We start from the raw sequence: 24,422 nt of genomic DNA, 5'->3' as shown, positions 1-24,422 counted from the left end.
TACCGAGTGATGATAAAGAATGATATAACCACTTTTAATATTAACGCTTCCCTATATTAGACTAATACGTAATCCTTTATAATTTATTCCCCCTCTAATAGTAGCTATCCTTAGCTATAATAGAGAAATAGGGATGTTTCACTTCTGATTTGTATAAGTAATAGACTTATAATGATAGTATTAGTTATAAAATCTATTTTACTTTTATAATTCCGTAGGCTAAAGTTCCTGCTACTGATCCTTAATTAAATTAGCTAGGAACCGTAGCCCCGGGGTAGAGAGAAGTAAGAAAGAGAAGGAAAAGAATATAGCTAAGGCTATTTATAGTTTTTCTTTTTAGAGTCGTTATCCTTTTAAGACCGTTTTATTATAATAGGGATAATTGGTAGCGAGAGGTATATTAATAGAGAATTTTAGTTGATTTAGGTGTATTTTATGTCCGAAAGTGGATATAAGTAAAAGGTACCTAAGGTTAATTAGTGTTAATATTAATTCTTTTATTATCGAGTTCTATTAGGTTTCCTATTTTCGATTAATAAGAGAAGGCGAGTAATTACTAGGAATCTAGGGGTATTTCGATATTTTCTTTTATTAGAAAATAAGGGTTTTAGCGTACTTTTACGCGACGGGAGTTTCTAATTAGGCCGGAAGTTTCTATTCTAGTTATAGTTCGTTATTATTTATAATTTTTTAAATTATATATATATAATAGACCGGTAGTAATTTACCGATAAATTAGATATATTTCTAGTTCGTATAATAAAGAATTCTATGAACTAGTATACGTCTCCGATAATATAGGTTTTATAGGTAACGATGCGATTTATCTCTTTTCGGCCGTTTTATCTTTTCTCGGCGTTAATTATAAAATCTTTAGGTTTTTCCTTCTAGCGAAATTTTCTTCTTCGCTCGTTAATACCCCTCTCTAATTACTATCTTTCTATAGTAGTTAGTTACCTTTCTACTCTCTTTCTATTAATCTTTCTATACCTTTTTAGCTAAGATACCTAAAAAGGCTACGGCTAGTCTAAAACTACGCACTACTAAGGTAGTTTTACCTATATTATTATAGTATATAGGTTGTTTCCGTATTATTTTTATATAGTAGGACGGTACTAAACCCTTAGTAGTTTAGTGCCGAATAATCTATCCTACTTCGAAGTCTTACGAGTACTATTATAAGAATTATAGAATCTATAAGGTAGTATAGAATCTCCTATATATCTCTATTAATTAGATTTTGCTAATTATATAAAGATCCTAGGTAGTATAACTAGAGACCGACTGGATTTTGCTAGGCTTCTCGAGTTTATTAAGGAGTTTTAGGCCTCTTATTAAGATAGTATTATTATTAATACTCCCCCGAATCACGATCCCTTGATAGGTACCTATCCGTTAGTATTTCTGAGGTATATTATTTAGGCTATATAATACCTTTATAATAGCTTTAATACCCTAGTTTCTGCGTATCGGCGCGAATATAAATTTAAAAGCTAAAAGGTAGCTAATAATATATATAATTATCTTCTTTTCTATAAGGTTTCTCTAATAATTTAATAGAAAACCTTAGTTAATTATAACTAGTACTTGATTTCCTGATAGATTACTATTTTTCCGTTAGCTCGCCCTTTTATAGGCGCTTCTTAAAAGGATATCGAGGCCTATAAGAATTCGATTTACCGCCGAATCGGCCCCGTAGACGATAGATATAGTATATAGGTAGCTTATAAGAAGATATTCTTTAACGACGTTCGTAACGCCGTTAAGGATTATCTTCCGTAGGAGCTACCTATTAGCTAGGAGGCCTTAGATATAGAAATATAGGTAACTAGCTAGTTATACTATATTAATAATAACTAGCCTATTCTATATCTAACCTATTAAAATTTAATATAGATACTATAGGGTTTCGGGGTTTTTTCGTGGCTAGTTCGAAGGACATTTCTAAATTTTAATATATCTAATAACTTTTATAGCTAATAGCTAATTAAAATCTAATCGATAAGAATTAAGTAGAGAATAGCTAGCTTTTTACTACTATTTCGGAATAAGATAAAGATTTCTTGATTTTTTTACGGAATATAGAGACTATAGATTTTATATTATCTATATCTTCCTTAGGTACCTATTAGTTATACTCTGAGGGCTATTCTTTCTACTTAATAAGGAAGTATAATTTACTATATAATCGTTTCTCTTCCTTAATTTCTTTAACTTCCTATTTATTATTATCTTCTAGGTTAGGTATTAGTAGTAATTTATAACTATTTCGGTCCTATTACTCTATCTATAGTTTAAGATAGGATATATAGAATATATTATAAAGTCTTAAGTATTAAGCTAGTAACGTAAGACGATACGCTTATTTTCTAATAGCGTTTAAGACCCGAAACGGCCTAATAAATTTTAGAATAAGCTTTTAAGAGGACGTTTTAAGCTTAAGATTTTTAGTAGATAATCGAATAAGATCTTTACGTTTTAACGTTAATAGGGTATAATAGGTATTAAAGTGTTTCGCCTAAGTATTAGTGGCTTTTCGTTACTAATCTTTTAGATCTTTACGAAGCTTTTCTAGCTTCTGAATATAGTCTGATACCGTTAGGACCTCCTTTAAAATAGATTCGTCCTCGAATCGTAAATAAAAATCTAGCGAATAGCTATATATTATTTTAAAAAGAGACTTTCCTAAAGTTATATTAATAGTATTATTACTAGCGAATTCGGCTATTCGTAGTAATTTTAGCTATAATAACTATTTATCGCTAGCGAAGTAACGAAGATAGTATTCTAAAATTTAATTTATCTATTCCGTTTAGCTATCGGTTTACGGGTAAAACGCTGTTAAAAGTCTTAGTTTTATATAGGATAGATAATATACCTTACCCTAAAACTTACTAGTAAATATCGGACCCCTATCTAATATAATTCTATCTAGAGGTCTGAACTTAAGTTCGATCTCGTTATAGAATAATTTAGTAAGATCTACTGCGGTTATTAGGGACGAAATAGGGAAGAAACGGGCTATTTTTATAAGTCTATCTATAATAACTAAGATTAAATCTATAATCTTTTCTTTAAAAATTATTTCTAGAAGACTAGTAATAAAATCTATAGTAATTTTACTCTATAGACGGCTAAGAATCGGTAGTGATTCTAGCTTACTATATAGTTAGTGCCTCGGCGCTACTATCCCTTAGTATATTAGATATACTTTAATATATTTAGCGACGTCTCGCTGAAGATTTATCTAATAAAACTTCCGATATAATAGCGTTTCGGTTCTATTTCGGCTAAAATAGCCTACTAATAGATCTTTATAGTAAAGGCTTAATAGCCTACGCCTTAAATTTTCCCCCGTAGGGATATATAGGCGATTTTTAAAACAGAGTAATCCCTCGGGATTAACTATCTAACCCTTTCGCCTTATTTTCTCTTATAAAATAGTAGCTACTCGGCGGTAATACTCCTTATCTTCGGCCTAAATACGCTAAATTAGGTAACGAAGATCGGTATTAGCCTTAGCTAGATATATATTCTCGTCTCGGTATATATTTTATACCGATTTAAGAGGGATTCTTTAGGTACGACCTAGTTCTTCCTATATAGCCTAGCTAACTATAGACCTACTTAGGTTATTCTATTAATTAGACAGAATATCTTTAGATAACGTATTATCTTCTAATACTAGCTAGGATTTATTAGCTAAATAGCCTTATAGAGTTATACCTTATAATTCTATATCTACCGATTACTTCGGTAGTATTTCGGTAACTAAACGGTTCCGAATCGGGAGTAATAGATCTAAGCTTTTAATTTCTTTAAGGGCTAGATTTATTTTTCTAGATAATCTATCTATAGGGTTTATCTTACCTAATCTATATTTAATTATAAAATTAAATAGAGATAAAAATATACACTAACGAGCTTATCTCCCTATTAATTTAGTTTAGCGTATAAATCCTTATAGATTCTAATAATCTAATAATACTTCGATAGGATATAAAGAACCTTCGAAATAGTATCGCTAGTGTTTAAATAACGAAATAATAGCGAATAGCTCTTAATCCGGTATCGAATAATATAATTTAGCTCTATTAAATTTTCTTAACTAAAAAGCGATAGGGTAATAGCGCTTATCTTAGCTTTCCTAAGATAGAATTCTAGATATACTATAATCCGATATATCTATTTCTAGCCTAATCGGTTTTATTAGATTAAAATATCGTAATAACGACGCTAATTAAAATATAGCGATTAGGCGTCGAAACGCTATTTTTTCGTAGATATTTAATTTGACTAGACTAGGTTTTCTCCCGTTTTTACTACTTTTTAGTAAATCTATTAAAGGTAGTACGATAAGGGAGTAATATAGGATAAATCGACGGTAGAAGTTATAAAATCTTAGAAATACTTAGATATTATAAAACGTATTAGGAAGTTCCTACGATTTAATAACGTCTACCCGTCGTTTATCTATCGAAACGCCTTCGCGTCCGATGATAAAACTAAGGAATTCTACTTTATTTTAATAGAAGGTATATTTCGAAGGTTTTATAAAAAGCTCTACCTAACGCATCCGTTCTAAGACTTAATAGATATACTTAGTATAAGACTCTCGATCTTTAGAGAAGATTAAGATATTATTAAGATATACTATATAAACGATATCGAGAAAGCCCCGAAGCGCTATATATATATAACTTTAAAATATAGTAGGTATATTAGTTAGGCTAAAAGGTATAACTAAATACTTAAAATAGCTATATCGAGTGCGAAACGCTATTTTCTATTTATCTCTAGGGCGGATACGAATACGATAATAAGTGTCTTTTATATCGATTTTACTAAAGTATTAAGCTCTAGAAATCCTATCTAGGATTTCCGAAATAAGAGATAAAAGATACCGATTCTTTACTAAAACCTTATTAAGACTACGATAGTCTATATATAATCTTAGGCTACTATCCTTTTTTAGGATAAAGAGAATTAGTACTCTAGTAGGGCTCTTAGAGGGACGGATTCGCCCTAGTTTTAGGTTTTTATCGATATAGTTTCGTAATACTTCTAGTTCTCGAAGGGAAAGTGGATAAATTAGTCTATACGGCGGGACTACTCCGTTTTTAATTAGAATTAAATAGTCGGTTAATTTATAAGGAGGAAGGATATTTATATTTTCTACGGTAAAAACGTCCTTAAATCGGTATAGTTCCGGTAGTATTTTAGTATAGATATCGTCCGTTTCTTCTTCTTAATCTCCTAGAAGCTAGATTTCTTCTAGGGTTTTTATAACTATAAATATAGTTATATAATTTCGATATAATTTTATAAATTTTCGGGGGTAGAGATTAATAATTTCTTCGTTTTTAAACTACTATTAGTAATTCGCTAGTAAAAGGTATATATTTAGTTCTCGAAGCGTAGTTATTAATAAAAGGATAGGACTTCTTTCTAAGCGAGGATCTCGATTAATAGCTACGTAAGATCTTTTAAAAGTTTTAGTAGTTCCTCGACTATTAGTAATAGTGATAGGAACTTTCTAAATACTATATAAAGGTATATTTCGCCGGTTAATTGCTTCTAGTATCGGTGCTAAAAGTTTTACCTATTATAATCGATATTATCGAATAAATTACTAACTTACGATATTATATTCTATACTAGTGTCTAGGTCTATATAAGTTTCGATATTATTTCGGACCTAAATCGGCGTATATAATCGTATAACTATCCCTACTTAGGGAATTTAAGTTAAAGGTGTAGGGTTTAATTTAACTCGGAATCGTTTCTCTCTTAATCCGAGTATATTTCGAGTGATTAGATTTTAGAAGAATTCTACTTAGGATACCTATTAGTAAGGTAAGAGTTATTTTAATAAATATAGTAAACTAAATATTTACTATTTCTTCCGATAGGGTTTCGGCTATCTTTCGGTTTTAAATCGGAGGGGTTTCTATCTTAGTTATTTTAGTTCGATCCTCTACGATTAGATAATCTAGATCCTCCTTTTATTCTTTTTAAAGATCGATTCGAAGAATTACCTCGATTCGGTAAAGTTTTATTAGCTTTTCGTTTCCGATCTACGTAAAATATTTCCTAAAAATAGGTTATAATAGCGACTATTTCTTTACGAGTTTTCGGTAACTATTAACGGTATTTTAATATTTTTTAGCGTAATAGGTTACTAAGCTTAGTAAAGAAGTTTAGGCTTAGTTCGTTTTTATCGAGTTTTAGAAAGTAAGATTCTAAGGTATCGAGTTTATTATAGAACTCTCTTAGATCTTAGTCGGTTCGGTATCGTATCGTTTTATATTTAATTTTTATGTTTACCTTAAGGGTAAGGGCGTTTTAGATAAGGGTAATCGTCTATTCTTTAAATTAGTTCTAAGAATTTTTAACGTTTCGCTATTTAATCGAACCCTTTTCTTTAGTGTATCGGTACTATTTTTATCTATACGATTAGTCTATATAGGTAATTACTTTAAGAATACGTTTATTATCGGTCTTAAAACGCTTTAGAGAGATCTTAAAGGTATACTCTATATTATTTAACTAGTCTTATTATTATTATATAGTAAACTTATAGGTAAAGACTAGAATATTCTTAATTTTAATATTACTTCTTCCTTTATTAGAGGAAGGAGGACTTTTCGGTAATAATTCGCGACCGTCTAACTCTCGGACTTATATTCGAAGATCTTAGAGTCTTTCCTTTAATCTTTTTTATTATTTAAGTAAATTAATTCGAGATCGAATCTATCTTATTTCTTTATTAATTCGATTAATATCCGAATCTATAGTTTCTTCGGATGACTCTAGGCTAATTATAGTAATATTACTAGTTTTACTAATAGGTTCTGACGCTGGATTTTCGCGATTATTCTACCTAGCACTTTACCGGGTTACCGGTCGGAGGTTCGATAATAGTAGGGCTATCTTTTCCTTAGGTAATCGAAGAAGAAGATTTAGAAATTATAACGATTTTACTACTTATCAGGGTAGAAGGCCTGTCGATCAGGTAAAGAATCGATAGCGAATAGATAATAAAATAATTATGATACAGTTCAGCCGTTCTTCTTTTTAAAGACTAAATCTTACCGATTCAGATTAAAAGGAAACGGGACACTCTCTTTTATTAGGGAATAACGATACCGAGTGATGATAAAGAATGACATAACCACTTTTAATATTAACGCTTCCCTATATCAGACCAATACGTAATCCTTCACAGAAATAATAATCTAGATAGAATAGATCTACTAATATTTTAATAAAAACCTAAAGGAGTTCTATACTTATCTCGATACTCTAGAGTAATACTTCCTATACTAAGCTAAGAGAGAGTACTCTTTTATTTTCTTTACTAAACTATAATTTAATCTTTAATCCTATATTTAACTATATATCCTCTACCTACTAGAAATAAGAGAAGATATAATTAATATCGCCTATTATTACTAGGAGATCTAATAGTCTAATTATAAATAAAAAACTAATAATACTAGAGAGGATTACTCTTAGAGATACCTATATTATTAAGATAATAAGAATAACTAGACTCTAACTAATAATAAATTATTAAAAGAGGGCCTAAACCCTATTAGAAAAAAGGGGATATAGCTCTAATATTTTAAATATAATAGTAAGAAATATCTCTTCCCTAACTATCCTAAAAATACTATAACTATCTAATTTACTACTTAAAAGAAAATACCTATATAGAGAAAAATAGCTAAGTTAGTATAAATCCTATAATACTAACTCTATATCCTATAGTAAGAGTAAATACTTAGTTCTATATCTTAATAATTATATAAGATACTATCGAGATATATATAGATCTTAATAGTAGTATAGAGATAGATATAGTTAGCTATAATTTTATTAAGAAATACTACCTAAGCTAGGTAAAGTTAACCGAATCTCTTATATTTACTATTAACTAATAAGAAACCTTTATCTATAGTATCTAGAAAGTCCCTATTTAGGCTATAGATTTATATAGAGTAATATAAGTAATAATAAGACCTTATATAGCTATTAATAGAGATCCTGGCTTAGAAAGAAGCCTAATCTTTCTCTCTATATCTATATTATATAATCTCTATATTTATTTTTTTATAGTAGATTAATACTAGTAATTTAAAACTATTACTATAGAAATCCTTACCTTTTACTAATTTATAAAGGCCTATAATAACTATATATATATCTTCGTTATAGTAAAAATACCTAAAGAAATTTAGATTCCTAGGAATAAAAAACTTAAAAAGCCTACGAATCCTACCTAACTATTTACTAAATTATAAATATTTTAAGATATATTCTTTAGTAAAAACTTAAAACTCCTCCTATTATCTAAATCTACTAATTACTCTATTAATCTTCTCCTAGATAAATTACTCCTATATAGTCCTATTCTTAGCAAGCAGTAAGGCTGCGTAGGAAGTTATATTAGGATAGTTAATATAGGTAGGTGTGATATAATAAAGATACTTAGAAGGGGAAGAAAAGATATAAAGGAAGCTTAGTTCAATTATTATTTGGCTAGGGATTTGATGGATATTTATATCTGATTCTGGTTGCCACTGGTTGTCACCAGTTGCATAGTATTGGTTGCTATTGTATGGTTATGATATAGCTTATGATATCGTTATGATATAGGTGGCTGCTATGTAGTAGCTTATGATATCGTTATGATATAGGTAGCTGCTATGTAGTAGCAGGAGGTAAATTCATGATAAGATTTCTGGCCGAGATATCTGGCCGAGATATCTAGCCGTTTTGACCACATCAAATATATCTTATAGGTAGGCCCTTGTAGGCCCTATATCTTAGATGCCCCCTTAATCTATATAACCTATATAGATATATAGGTATATAGATTAGTATATAAGATATAGATATATAGGTACATATATTATTTTTATATATCTACTAAGTTAGCTAGTTTTTTCAGTTCTTCAAATATTATTCGACTAAGATTTTTAGTCAATATATCAGCTAGCTGGCTCTTAGTAGGTGTATAGGTTATTTTGGCCTTTTGATTTGTTATAGCTTCTCTTATAAAATGATATTGTATATCAATATGTTTTGATCTTTTATGGAATTCAGGGTTATACCCTAGCCTTATAGCACTATTATTATCCACTAGAAGTAGTGGTATATTGGCTATATAGCCAAGATTTAGTTTAGTATTTATATAGTTATATAGATCAGATATATATATAGCTTCTTTTATTGTTTCTTTCATGGCCATATATTCAGCCTCAGTAGAGCTTAAGGCAACAGTTTTTTGTAGCTGTGAGGTCCAGCTTATTGGGTTATTGATAGCTAGATCACCTGACAGGCTAAATATATAGCCAGTAGTAGATCTTCGGGTATCAAGACATCCACCCCAATCACTATCAGAATAGCCCTTTATATATAGATTTTGCCCTGAGCAGTTATATTGTAGGCCAATATTTAGGCTATATAATATATATTTCCATATCTTATTCAATGCATTGATATGGTCATGTGATGGATTGCTCATATATCTAGCGCAATAGCTAACTGGAAAGGTTATATCTAGCCTAGTTTTTAGGCTAAGAAATAGTAGAGATGTGACGCATGACAGAACGATGGACGGAGATCACCTGATGGACGCGGAGTGATGGAAACACCCGACCGAGCTAACCTAATAGGGCCTGTTTGCATGAGCTCTCTACAAGATAGTTGCCAGAGCCTCCGTAGTTTCTTCCTTCTTCACCTTCGTTATTTCGTGAATGCACCTAGTTACTTTCCAGTTGGCTCTTTCTATAATCGTAATATGTAACGAAGGTCCTTTTTCACCCTTTCCTGTCATCTTTGAGTTATACAGATATAGACAGTACGCTGTCACCGTCTTACTTAGAGCGACGCCCTACCCTAAACCGAAACCGACGAATCCTAAACGATTCTAACCGAACCGAACCGAACCTTCCCCTGCTAAGATAAGCCGACGTTATAGTACGATCCCGTTTAACGATCCGACGCCGTTAGAGCACTACGGCTAATAAGCTTTACGACTAGACCCTAGAGAACCTAGCCGGAGAGCACGAAACGAATAGCGATGACGATGAAATCGCTAGCGCCGAACCTACCAGATAGTAGGGACTAGACGAACCGATCTCTTTCCCCTCTAAGGGGGACCTTAATCTTAATTTTATCAAGAATTATACGCCTAAATAACTCCTTAACCTCCTCCGCCGAGAGTACCGCGAAATTCGAACTCTTACTAACTAGCGGGATGCTATAAACGCTAAATATAGGGAGGCATAACGGGATCTTAAGACTATTACCCTAAGGGCTGGTCAGCTCGCTATAAAGGTTATCGACCTATAGGAGCGTAGGTAAGACTGTCCGTCGACCTACGAGTCCCCGATAGCTATATCTCGCCGTACCGCAAAACTCCCCGACCCCCCTCTCTTTAGCGACGGTAAGACCGTACGCTTCGACTAATAAGCGAACTAGATTCGATATAAGCTACGTAGTAACGCTAACTACTACTTAACTCCGTCCGACCGAATCTACTATATTTCGAGCCGTACCGAGGGTAAGGCCTTACTCTATATTAGTCCCCGAATAAGAGATAGAGCGTCTAACCCGTACGGCGACGTAGAGGATATAATTAAGTATCTCGAGAGTATCTTCTTAAACCTAAACCGAGCTACGGAGGCACTCTACGAATATACCTACCTAACTATAAAGCCTAAGGATAATTTTAGCGACTTCCTTACTAATTTCTCTCGCTTAGCTAAAGAGGCTTAGTAGCCTAAGTAAAACCGACTCTGTAATCTTTATAGTAAGCTACTACCGATACTCTAGACCTAGACGATATACCTACTCGATGACCTAGACGTTAGCTTTAAGAGGTTTATTACTATCTACTAGCGTATAGCCCTAAACCTAAGCTTATTTTATAAGTAGAAAGAATCTCGTCGTACCTAAGCGGCCGTAACCGTCTCTAGATTAGCCTTAGGCTTAGCTACGACTACCGCTTCGCGTAGACGCCCTATATTATCCCCTTTTATTAAGCGTAAGGGTATTACTCCGGCTTATAAACTAATAACCGCGGAGGAACGAGCGACCTACCTAAAGGAAGGTCGATACTTTAAATATTACGAATAAGGATATACCTTACGCGATTACCCGAAGAAGCCGATAACCGTCGCTTCGATCGATACTACTAAAGAACTCGCCGATCACGAAGCCCCTACTACTACTAATGCCCCTAAATTAGGAAATACCTAAGCCTAGGGAAAGTCTCCTTCCTAGGTAGTATAACTTTATCACTTTTCGCGCTAAATCTATAGAAATTATTAGGAAGAGGAAACAGTTTATCTTTTAATACCTAAATAGCCTATAATAGATATTCATTCTCGATTTCTGCGCTTAGTAATACTAGAGTAGATAGATTTATATATATCGATACCCGATTAGCCCTATAGGCCGCGAAGGCCTTTAGGTAGCTAGTAATACGGCTAGAAAAGGAGGTACCGACCCGAGGATTTAACGACTACCCTAGAAAGCCGATTACTTATACTATTAAACTAACACTAATAATTAATAGCTACGTATAACGCCGCTTACTAATATTAGTCGCTAATCTTAGTAAGCACGACCTAATCCTCGGACGTAAGTAGTTTATAGAGTATAAGGTCCTTCCCGACTATACGAAGCGCCGATTAATCTAGCCGGAAGAATAGAGCCTATAGGATAAAGTAGCTAGTTAGCTATCTACTATCCTCCCCCGGACGATCTTACGACGGCCTAATCCTAATCACTAACGAGATACCGATCGATACGACTAGCTTTTTAAAAAGATCGATCGCCTACCGTAATATAAGCCGATAAAAACTACGGCCGAAGACTATAAGAGTATACTAGCTAAAATAGAGTATACACTAAAGGAGGTATAACCCCGTCCTTCCTTAGAAAGATAACGACTAACTCCTTAGACCTATACCCCCCTATTAGAAGCTATCGCGATGATTAGTACTATAGGATTCTACCGATATATATAAAAGGGTAGCAGCGAAGTCTTTCTAACCTTACTCGAGGAGATTAACCGGATCCTAGAGAATAAATAACACAAGCGTTAATTAGAAGAACGTAAGATAAAGTGTATTATTCCTAAGGAATATTATAAGTATACCGATATATTTTTATAGTAAGACTCCGATACGCTACTACTACACTAAGAGTTTACCGACTATCGAATCGTCCTTAAGGAAGGCCTAACCCCTAGATACTACCCGCTCTATAAGTAATTAGAAGAAGAGCTTTAGGCGGCTAAGGCCTATATTATAAAGAACCTTACGTAAGGGTTTATCGAAGAAAGTAAGGCCCCCTATATTTCCCTAATCCTAATAGTCCGGAAGCCCGGCGGAGGACTCCGGTTTTACGTCGATTACCGTAAGCTTAACTCGATTACGAAGAAAGATCGTTATCTAATTCTACTAATTAATAAGATCTTCTAACGGCTAGGTAAGGCTAGATACTTTATAAAGTTAGATATCCAGTAAGGATTTCACAGAATTCGTATAGATCCTAACTTAGAAGACCTCACTACCTTCCGTATACGATATAGGTCCTATAAGTATAAAGTGATGCCCTTTAGAGTGACGAATAGACCCGCTACGTTCTAGCGGTTTATTAATATAACTCTTAGTAGATACCTCGATGACTTTACTACCGCCTTTATCGATAATATCCTAATCTATAGCGAAACGATAGAGGAATATATCGAATATATTAAGAAGGTACTTTAAAAGCTTCGAGAAGCCGGACTATAGGTAAGCCTAAGTAAATATAAGTTTTATATATAGATAACCCGGTTTTTTAGCTTTATTATCGGTACTAATAGTATTAAGGTTAATCCGGAAAAGATTATAGTAATCGTCGACTAGTAGTAGCCTACTATAGTTTACGGGGTACGATCTTTCCTAGGATTCTATAGGTTCTATCGACGATTCGTAAAGAACTATAGTCGGATTACGAAGCTACTAAATCCCCTCACCGAGGATAAGACGCCGTTCGAGTAGAGCGTATAGTATAAATAAGCCTTCTAAGAACTTAAGAAGATAATAATAATAGCTCCGGTATTAGCTTACTACGACGTATCGGCCCCTATAAAGGTCGAGACCGACGTATTAGATAGGTATATCGGAGGAGTCCTCTTATAGCTCTAGCCTAATAGCTATTAGTACCCTATCTACTTCTATTCGTTAAAACTAACTACTACGGAGCAGCGATAGGATATATATAACTATAAGATATTTATAATCGTTAAGGCCCTTAATCTTTAGAGAGCGGAGCTAGAGGGACTATAACGGGACGACTAATTTAGTATCTTCTCTAACTATCAGTCGCTTTAATATTTTATGACTATAAAGAAGCTAAACGCCCGTTAGGTATATTAGGGAGAATTCCTGTCGAGATTTCACTTCCTAATACGCTACTTTATAGGAAAGCGAAATATCATCGCTAACACCCTCTTACGAAAGGACCCTAGTACTTATAATAGGCAGAACTAAATCCTCCTCCCGCATAAGTACCTCGAACAAGGTATATACCCCGATAATAATAACCCTTAACCCCCTCTAGCTAGAATCGCTCCGATAACGATAATAAACCCCGACGACGGATCCTAGACTATCTCCGATATAACCGGGGTAGTCGCGTACGTTCTCTATACTAATCAGACTCATCCCTCCCTCGACGTAAACCGAAACTAGGCAAGAATAAGCGAGGATAGATATTAGGAGATAAGAGGTAGTCTTTTACTCTACGAAGGAAGACTAGTAGTGCTAGATAACGGAGACCTTAGGGCGCGCCTACTTAATAAGGTCCATCGTTAACTATACACTACGTATCCTAGCGAGACTAAAATAAAGGCCCTTCTCTTAAGTCGCTACTAGTAGCCTAACTAGGTAACCGACGTCGAACGATATATAGATAATTATCGAATTTATAAGCGGACAAAGATATAGAGAGACCGACCCCTAGGGTTATTATAACCACTCCCTACCCCCGATCGGCTATAGCAGTATATTATAATAGATTTCCGGACATTCCCTAAGGATAAGTATAGCTACGACGCGGTATTCGTAGTGTACTATCGCCTTAGTAAGCGCTAGGCCTCTATCCCCTATTATAAGATAACTATAGCCGTAGAAATAGCTCGATTATTTATTATATATCTCTTCCGATAGGTAGGCATACCTAACTTAATTATGTCGGACCGTAAAGGATAGTTTATATCGGCGTTCTGGACTAAGTTCTGCCGAATTCTTTATATCAAGCGTAAGCTATCTACCGCTTACTACCTACAGACCGACGGCCAGACCGAGATAGCTAACTAATAGATAGCCTAACGACTAAGGGTAATAGTTAATAAGTACTAAGATAACTAGTCCGAATAGCTACCGATGATTAACTTCGCTGTGTCCGCGCTACGCTAAGACTCGACGAAAAGGTCCCTCTTCTTTATAGAAAGAGGATACGAGCCTAGAATATTATTCGATTAGGACCTACCTACCGACGCTTCTCTTTCGCCGTAATTAACTAGTGATACATAAAACTTTATAGAACGAATCGAACGAATCTAGAAAGAGACTGCTAAAGTAATCGACTACGTATAAGGGCTCTAACGTATATAGGCGAATAAACACCGCTGCGAGGTAGATTTCGACGTAGGAGATATAGTCTATATTACTATACACTATTAGGGACTAGACCGCCTAAGCCGGAAGCTATCGGACTAAGCCAGCGGGCCGTATAAGATCATCGCTAAAGAAGGCTATACGTTTAGGCTCGAGCTACCCCTATCTATTAAGGTATACCTAGTCTTCTCGCTAAATAAGCTACACCGTACATCGAAGACCGATCCCTTACTAGGTTAGATCGAAGATCCTCTACCGCCAGTCCTAGTTAATGATTAGCAAGAATAGGAAGTCGAAGAGGTCCTACGGTTACGCCTATATTACCGAAAGCTATAGTATAAGATTAAGTAGCTAGGCTACGACAAGGACGACGCTTAGTATTACGCAGCCGACTTCAAAAATACACCGCTAAAACTAATAGATTTCCACCGACGATACCCTAACTCCCCCGGACCCCTAAAGAACCTATAGATCTAGCTAGCTACAGCAGAAGTCGACGAATTCGTTGGTAACCATATCGACGATAATATCCTAGAGTCTCGGGGCGAGCCTCTTTAAAAAGGAGGGCTATGTGACGTATAATAGAACGATAGACGGAGATCACCTGATGGACGCGGAGTAATAGAAACACCCGACCGAGCTAACCTAATAGGGCCTGTTTGCATAAGCTCTCTACAAGATAGTTGCCAGAGCCTCCGTAGTTTCTTCCTTCTTCACCTTCGTTGTTTCGTGAATGCACCTGGTTACTTTCCAGTTGGCTCTTTCCATGATCGTAACAAGAGATCCAATTTCTTTTTGATAGTTTTTTATAGTTTTTTGATCTGCTTTATATTGATTTTTCTTTAGTTTTATGCCTGCTTCACCTGGCGTTTGGCTAGGCTTGAATTTATTATATATATCAAATTTATTTAGCAGTTTTTTAGTATAGTCTTTTTGATCAATATATATCTGTTTTGATATATAGTCAATTTTGATGTTATTGCCTAGAAAAGTTAATACTTTACCTATTTCTTCTAGTTTGATATATTTATTAGCCTTTATAGCAATTTCTCTTATATATTTTATATCAGAGTGTATGAATAATATATCATCAATATAGACTATTAATATAGCCTTAGTTTGATGGTTTATAAATATCCCTTCATCATAAGGTAATATATCAAACCCTAGGGTTTTAGCTATAGTAGCAAAATATTGATACTATAGCCTAGGGCTTTGCTTTAGGCTATATAGTGCTTTCCTTAGATAGCAGCATTTATTTTGATATTTTTTATTATTATATAGGCCTTTAGGCAATATTGTATATATATCAGCGTTAATATCAGCGTGGATAAACGCATTTTTAACGTTATATTGTATAATAGGCCAGCCTTTATTGACTGCTATAATAAGCAGTATATGCCAGGTTTCTGTGCGTGTAGTAGTAGAGAAAGTTTCTAGAAAATCAATACCAAGCTGTTGGTAAAAACCTTGTATAATCTATCTAGCCTTATATCTTATAGATTGATTTTCATTAGTTATATAGTTATTTTTGATTAGTTGACCTTTATTTATAGGTTTTTTCTTAAAGACCCATCGGCCTTTGATTGGTGTAACACCCTTAGGGATATCAATGATATTATAGGTGTTTTGGTTTAATAGTTCTTTGTTTTCATCTAGATAGGCTTTATACCATTAATCTTTTTTATTTAATTTCATAGCTTGTTCAAATGAGCTTGGTTCTTCTATAGTTATAGAGGATAGTATATAATCTATAGTGTTTTTCATATAGATATTTTTAATATAGTTTGGTAGTGTAGTATCCTCTATATTATATATATATTCTTTTTCAATGTTATATTAATCTTTTTATATATTATATTGATTATTTAATATATTTTATTAGTTATTCGGTTTATATATTGGTATTTAGACCTCAATTTTGTGTGTTAGTGAAGCATTAATCAATTTTTGTTTATTTAGATCAATTTGGTTATGATTAATATCAATATTTTGATCAATATCAATATCCTTAATTTTTTGGTTATAGCTATCTTCTCGAGCTTTTGCTATAGGGTTAGGTTTAGGGATTAGGGGTTTTAACCCTATATCTATAGGCTTAGCTAAATTTGTTTGGTCTTGTAGGAATTTTCCTTCAAGAATTATAGCATCTCTTGACCATATAGTTCTTTTTAGCTTTATATCATATAGCTTATAGTGTTTTTGATCACTGTAGCCTACTAATATAGCTATATTCTTACGTAGGGCAAGCTTTTCTATATATTTATTTGTATAGTAGTAAGCCAAAGATCCCTATATTTTTATATAGTTAATTTTAGGCATTTTGCCCCAGTATATTTCATATAGTGTCTTATAGCTAATAGCTTTGTATAGCGTTCTGTTATATATATATATAGCCGCTAGCAGGGCTTCCCCCAAAGCTTTTGGTCAGATTTTGAGTATATCAATAGACACCGAAGTTTATTAAGTAGTATAAGGTTTATCCTTTCAATTAGCCCATTAGGCTCTTTAGTATATATAGGTGATTTTTGATGAAAAATACCATATCTTCTTAGTAATATATAGAATCTGTCATTGATATATTCAGTGCCATTATCAGTGAAAAATTCTTTAATAGTGGTTTTTATCTGATTTTCTAATAGATTTTTATAGTCTTTAAAGCTTTAATAAGCTTAATCTTTTAATTTTAGCAATATAGTATACAGATATCTAGATTCTTTATCTAGAAAGGATATATAGTATATATAGCCATCAAAGGTCTTAGGGCTAATAGGCCCGCCAATATCGCTATAAATTCTTTCGCCTATATTAAAATTAACTTGATCTATTGATCTTTTATTAATAGATCTATCATACTTAGATAGTAGGCATATTTCGTATATATTATCAATATAGTTAGATATATCATCTGCTGATATATCAATATTTGATTGATCTAATATTTTCTTTAGTAGTATTAGGCCAATATAGCCTAGGCGTTCATGCCATATTTTTATAGTAGTCTTTTTATCTAATCTTATAGCTAAAATAGCTTCAGATCTATCACGCCCTTTAGGGCAGATAATATTAATAGTAGTTCTATATAGGTTATCTTTCTTATAGCCTATAAAGGTTATTTTCTTTTAGTTATTTTTTATAGTATATATATATACTTTATTTTTAATAAATAAAGATATAGGGTTATCTAGGCGGTTAGTACTAAGTATATTGATACCTAGTTCTAGAATATATAAAACATTTTAGATCATATAGATATAGTTAGTATTTATTTTAACCAAAACATTACCAATATATCTTACTTTAATAGATTTAGCTTTTCCCTATATAACAGTTTTATTAGTAGATGTATAGCTATAGAAATATTGTAATTTAGATATAGCACAGATAGTAGCAGCAGTGTCAATAATCAAATCAACTTTTAGTAGATAGTAGCCCATTTTGATTGAATTTTGAATATCTCTCATTTTAGCCTCACTTCTATCATACTTTATATTATCTGATATAGCTATATTAGCATATATTTCTTCTTAATATATAGTGTTATATATAGGGGTATTTACCTCTAGATCAAAGCCTCCGAGATCGATATCAATATCGTTAGGGCTTGTTATTTAATCAGTATATAAGAGGATATTGATTTTTTCATCAAATTCTTCATAATTATCAGATTTCTGGCTGTCGATATCTAATTCAATTAAATTCATAAGATTATCTGATTTCTTATAATTATTTCGTTGGTTTTGAGTATTTTTAGTGACTTTGTTTGAATCATTTCGTACTTTCCACCCTACTAGGCGTTTATCGATATACAAGTACCAGCAATTATCAACAATATAGCCAGTCTTTTTGCAATTAGTGCAATATCGGCTATTTTATTATAATTTTTTAAATCGATTTAATATGTTATATAGCTTTTCGTCTGATATTTTGCCACGTACCTCATCGATTAGGCTAGCGAATAGTATTTCAACAGTATAAGCCTTTAGGTCCTTTCGGATTGATTAGACAATATTCTAGATAAAGCCTTGATAGCCTTCGTCTAGGCTATTTAGTATCCAGGCTATAATAGCTTAGTCTGGTAGCTTCAAATTTTTGGATGAAAGGTCATCTAATAACAGTTTGACCTTATTAAGATATTCCTCCATAGTAGAGAAATCAGCTAGTAAGGTATTAAAAAATTCTTTCAGGGTTAGATATTCAGTAGTAAATCCCTTAGGGTTATATAGCCCTTCTAGGGTTTACCAGGCCCTATAGGCATTTTCTTCATTTTTCAGATATAGTAGTAGGCCTTTAGCGCAAAATATCCGAATGCAGGCTAGTGCCTTTTGATTTTGTTTATTTATTGATAGTTTTTCTTCCAATATCGGATCAATTAGATCATCTTTAATCAAGACAGCTTTCAAGAGGAGAGACCATTCAACATAGTTTTCTGACCCTGTCAGCTTATCAATTGATATTTTTCCAATAGATGACATATTGATTGATATTGATAGATATTAGTTGATATCTATTGATATTGGTTGATATATATATCAAATATATCAAATATAGAAGATCTTAATAATATATAACAAGATATATGATATCTTGATGTAAGATAGAATGAAAAGGGGTTTTCAAAAGATTTTAGAAAGGATGATTCGGGCTCATAACCTCTTAGCAAGCAGTAAGGCTGCGTAGGAAGTTATATTAGGATAGTTAATATAGGTAGGTGTGATATAATAAAGATACTTAGAAGGGGAAGAAAAGATATAAAGGAAGCTTAGTTCAATTATTATTTGGCTAGGGATTTGATGGATATTTATATCTGATTCTGGTTGCCACTGGTTGTCACCAGTTGCATAGTATTGGTTGCTATTGTATGGTTATGATATAGCTTATGATATCGTTATGATATAGGTGGCTGCTATGTAGTAGCAGGAGGTAAATTCATGATAAGATTTCTGGCCGAGATATCTGGCCGAGATATCTAGCCGTTTTGACCACATCAAATATATCTTATAGGTAGGCCCTTGTAGGCCCTATATCTTAGAAATAGATTACTACTAATATATTAATATTAAACTAATAATCTACTATAGTAACCTAAGGAAATCTTACTAATATATAGATATTAGATAGATAATCTACTATAGTATAAATATTAACTATTAGGGATCTAATATTAGCTAAAATCCTCTTTAAAAAAAGAGGTAATATAGCTATAATTCTCGAGAAAAAAGAGGCTTCTAGAAGAAAAGCTATAATCTTTATAAAAAAAGAGATAAAGACTTCTAGAGATAGGAGTATCTTACTATAGTTCTTATAAGAAACTAATAAAGAATTAGAAAGTATTACTAATTAGGAAGAACTAGGCTATATAAGACTAGTCCTTTTTACTAAAGTTTAGGCTATATATATAGATAAATAACTATATCTAGCTAAAACTAGTAATAATCTTAAAATATTTATTAGATATCTCTAGGAGAAAGACCTAGAGACTTAGCGCCGAAAAGCTACTATAGAATAGGTAATACTAGGGTTTAAAGACTAAAATATTAGTCTAGATAGCCTTATCTAATATAAAAACTACTTATATATCCTAGTTAGAGATAATCTATAGTAAAAATTATTAAGTATTTATTATAATAATCCTTTTACTAGATATTTTAGATAAATAAGAATTTCCGAGCTAATTAAAAGAAAGTACTACTAGATAAACCTCGATAGAGATATCGCTAAATATATAGAGTACTACTAAATCTACTAAAGTATAGTAATAAAGAGATATAAGCTATATAGTTAACTAGAACTATTACTAATACCTAAAAGACTATTTATCGAACTATCTATAGACTTTATTATAGGCTTACTACCTATAACCTTTTAAAATAAAGTTATTAATATAATATTAGTTATTATTAACTAATTTACGAAATAGTTAATATTCCTATCTATCTCTATAGTAATTACTACTAGAGAACTAGCTAAGTTATTCTATATAGAAGTTAAACTTTATTTTAGACTACTAGAAGGTATTATATTAGATTACGGCTTATTATTTACTAGTAGGTTCTAGTTATAATTTTACTATATCTCCTATATCCGCTTAAGAGTATTAATAATATTCTATCTATAAATTAATAGCTAAATAGAGTAGATTAACTAAATCCTTAAATATTACTTTTACTATTTTATCGATAAAGAATAAATTATATAGTTAAAGCTACTAAAATTAGCCGAATTTACCTATAATAATATAATAAATATAACTACTAGCTACTTATCTTTCTAAATCTTACTAAGCTATTTATCTAGCTTCTATAGCTATATCGAGGCTAATACTATATAGAGAGAGATCCTAGCTATATTAGTAAGAATCGAGAAACTAGAAAAAATCTACTAAGAACTATATAAATACTAGTAAAAAGTAATAGAATCTATAGTAAAAAACTATAATTATAAATATAAATCTCTATAGCTTAAGAAGAAAGACTTAGTTAGACTCTCTATAAAGAACCTTAGGTTAAAAATAAACTAAAAGCTTACTCTATACTTTATCGGCCTTTTTAGAATTATTAAGGTTATAGGAAAATAAGCTTACTATCTAAGCCTATCTTACTAATATAACTATATCTATAATATCTTCTATATTTCCTATCTAGAACTATAGAAGAAATATAAAAGAAATACCGATAAAATAATACTAATATTAGAACTCGAGAGTAATAATAAATATAAAATAGAAGAAATCTATAATAAGTATATTATCGAAAGAGAAACCTATTTCTTAGTTAAGTAAAAAGACTAGCTATCTAAATATAACTAATAAATACCCTAAGATAATATAGGGAATATATAGGACCTTATTAAAAAATTTAGGAAATAAAAAGTTAAGAGATAAGTATATATTCTATTAGTATTATTAAACTATAAACTACTTACTCCCTATTAAAATTATAGATATTTATACTAAAACCTCTAAAGATCCCTAAAGAGAAATCTACCTAGACTAGCCTATTTAAATATAAGGTAAAATTACTAAGAACTTAATATTTATAGTATTAATAAATAGCTAAGCCTTCTCTTCTTTCTTTTCTTTATCCTCGAAATATTTATAAATCGCTAACTAAATATAGCTAAAGAAGGCTAGTTTTCCCTAAGACTAGGTTATATAGTTTTTATTACTAAATAAGAGCCTAAGTAACTTCTTAGAATAGAAGTTATACTAAAAAGCTTTAGAGATACCTAATAGAGGAAGAAAGATATTAATAAACTTAGTATAATAGGCTATAATAAAAGTCTTATAGGTTATAGTATTTTTCTACTAAACTATTAGCTAAATATTACTAAAACCTATATAGTAACTAGATTTATTTTATTCTTAGATTTAGTACTAGTCTATAGACCTCGGTAAAGACCGGGTCCGGTCCCAAATCTTAGGACCGGGACCGGGACCTCCGGTCCTTAGTCTTTTTTTGAAGTAGTTAGGACCGTACTACGGTCCTCTATAGTCCTTTGCGGTCCCCCGTACGGTCCCTTGTATATTTATAATTCTACTAAGTCCTTCTATTTTCGGCCGTATAAACTAATAATTCAGCTATATTTATTACTATTATTAAACACTATTTTAGTATATATACTAATATTTATAATAAACTAGGCCTAATTATTAATAAAGTAGGTAAAATAAGCTTATATATTAGAATCTTATTTATTAAAGTATAAGAAGTAACTAAAATTTAAGTATTTTACTACTCTAGTAGAGAGATTAGGGGGGGGGGGTAGGAGTTTTATTAGTTTTATAGTTAGAAATATATATTAGCTAGCTAATATCCTTAGTATTAATTTCTAATAGCCGTCGGAAATTTCGATAGCTATTAGAATTTAACACTATCTACTACCTAGATACTATTAATTTCTCTAGTTATAAAATACTTAATAGCCGTTAGAAATATAGGCTATCTACTAAGATATTATTAATATCCTTAACCTAGATCTCTAATAGCTATTATAGCTATTAGAAACCTATATATAATCCGCTATCCCTAAGGTAGCGCTCTTTAAGCGGGGGTAGTAGTCTTTTAGTGGTCTTTAAGGTCTTTTAGCGGTCCTTTAGCGGTCTTTTAGCGGTCCTAGAGGTCTTTTAGCGGTCCCTTAGCGGTCCTTACGGTCTTAGACCGTAAAGACTATAGTAGAGTAGGTCTTATTAGCTAATTACTATCTAGAATCTAGCTAGTTCTATCTTAAATTATCTATTAATTACTTTTCTTTTATAGTAATCCCCCTAATTATTTATTTACCTTAATAAAAAGATAATTATATATTTTTCCTATTACCCCCTAGCCTTACTTCCTACTTTCTCTTATATACTACTTATTAATATATTATAGAGCTAGGTATCCTAGTTCTCTAATAACTATCTTTTATTAGTCTTTAAGGATAATCCTATAGATATACTCTCCTTCCTTATATCCGATAGGCTATTTAACCTAGATAAAGATAAAACACTAACTTTAACTCCTAGCTTAATCTTTATATAACTAGCGATACCTATCCTAATTCTAGAGATCCTTAAGCCTATTAGTCTATACGGAAAGAAGTAGTTTCTTCTTTAGATAGAGATAGTTAACGAAGATTTTGTCGATTAGTAGCGAAGGACTAACTATAGAAGCCGAATAGAACGAAATATCTTTAAAGGTAAACGCTAGATAGGCACTTAGGAATATTTCTACTAGATTACTACTATCTCTAATAGGTCTCCTAAGATAATATATAAGTAGTATAATTATATCCTTACTTATCCTACTAACCGGTACCGAGGAATATCGACTATAAATAGGTATTATTTATAAGCTACTACCTATTAAAAGGGAAGGGGTAAGATATAAGATATTAGAAAGATAATCTTAAATAGGGTATAAATACTATCTATAAGGCTAATTTATACTAACTTATATAATTATCTCTAGGTAAATTACCTATCTAGTAAAAAAGGTTTCTTAGTGAATACTTAGATAGATAGGTTAACTACTTTTATTATTACTATACGTCTACTATTTTAGCTTATTAAGTACCTTAAATTTTATGCTTTTATCGAGATAGCTTCTTCTATCTTATCTATCCCTAAAATACTAAGTGCTAGGACTATCTATTAGTATCTTTAGAAGATAGTTATAGAACGTTAGGAGTCTCTATTTTAATATTTCTAGAGAGTACTAAGCTTTCTATTATATTAGATTACTAGACCTCTCCTTTTCGCTAAGTATTTATAGTAATTACTAGCTACTTTATTAATCTTAAGTAGAACTATTATAAGATTCTACTTAGCTTTAAACCTCTCTATAGCTCTTATATAGACGCCTATCTAAGTAGTATTCTATTTAGGCTATTTAAGAAGTATTAAATTACTAATCGTATACTTATAGTTATAATTAATAATATATTAAATAATAGTATATTACTAACTACTCTTAAAGAGGCTATTTCGTCTCTTAAGCTTCCTAGTTATATACTAATTATTCGTATACTATATATTATATATATTATATAACTTAGTCTTAAGGAGCTTCTTAGCTAGATAGATACGAACCTATAAAATAATAGGGAAGAGATAGAATAGGCCGATTAGGGAGATAGCGCTTAGTAAGAGAATCGGAAGATTATATAGACCCTAAATAAAGTATACTATATCTCTTTTCTACTATTATTTCTCTATTTAATACTAACTATATAATATCCTCTAGGTTCGAAAGATTG

The sequence above is a fragment of the Penicillium canariense genome (assembly GCF_028826845.1).
Source record: "Penicillium canariense strain IBT 26290 chromosome Unknown utg000006l_segment0_segment0, whole genome shotgun sequence".
NCBI lineage: Eukaryota > Fungi > Ascomycota > Eurotiomycetes > Eurotiales > Aspergillaceae > Penicillium > Penicillium canariense.
Note: the sequence above shows the minus strand (reverse complement) of the source record.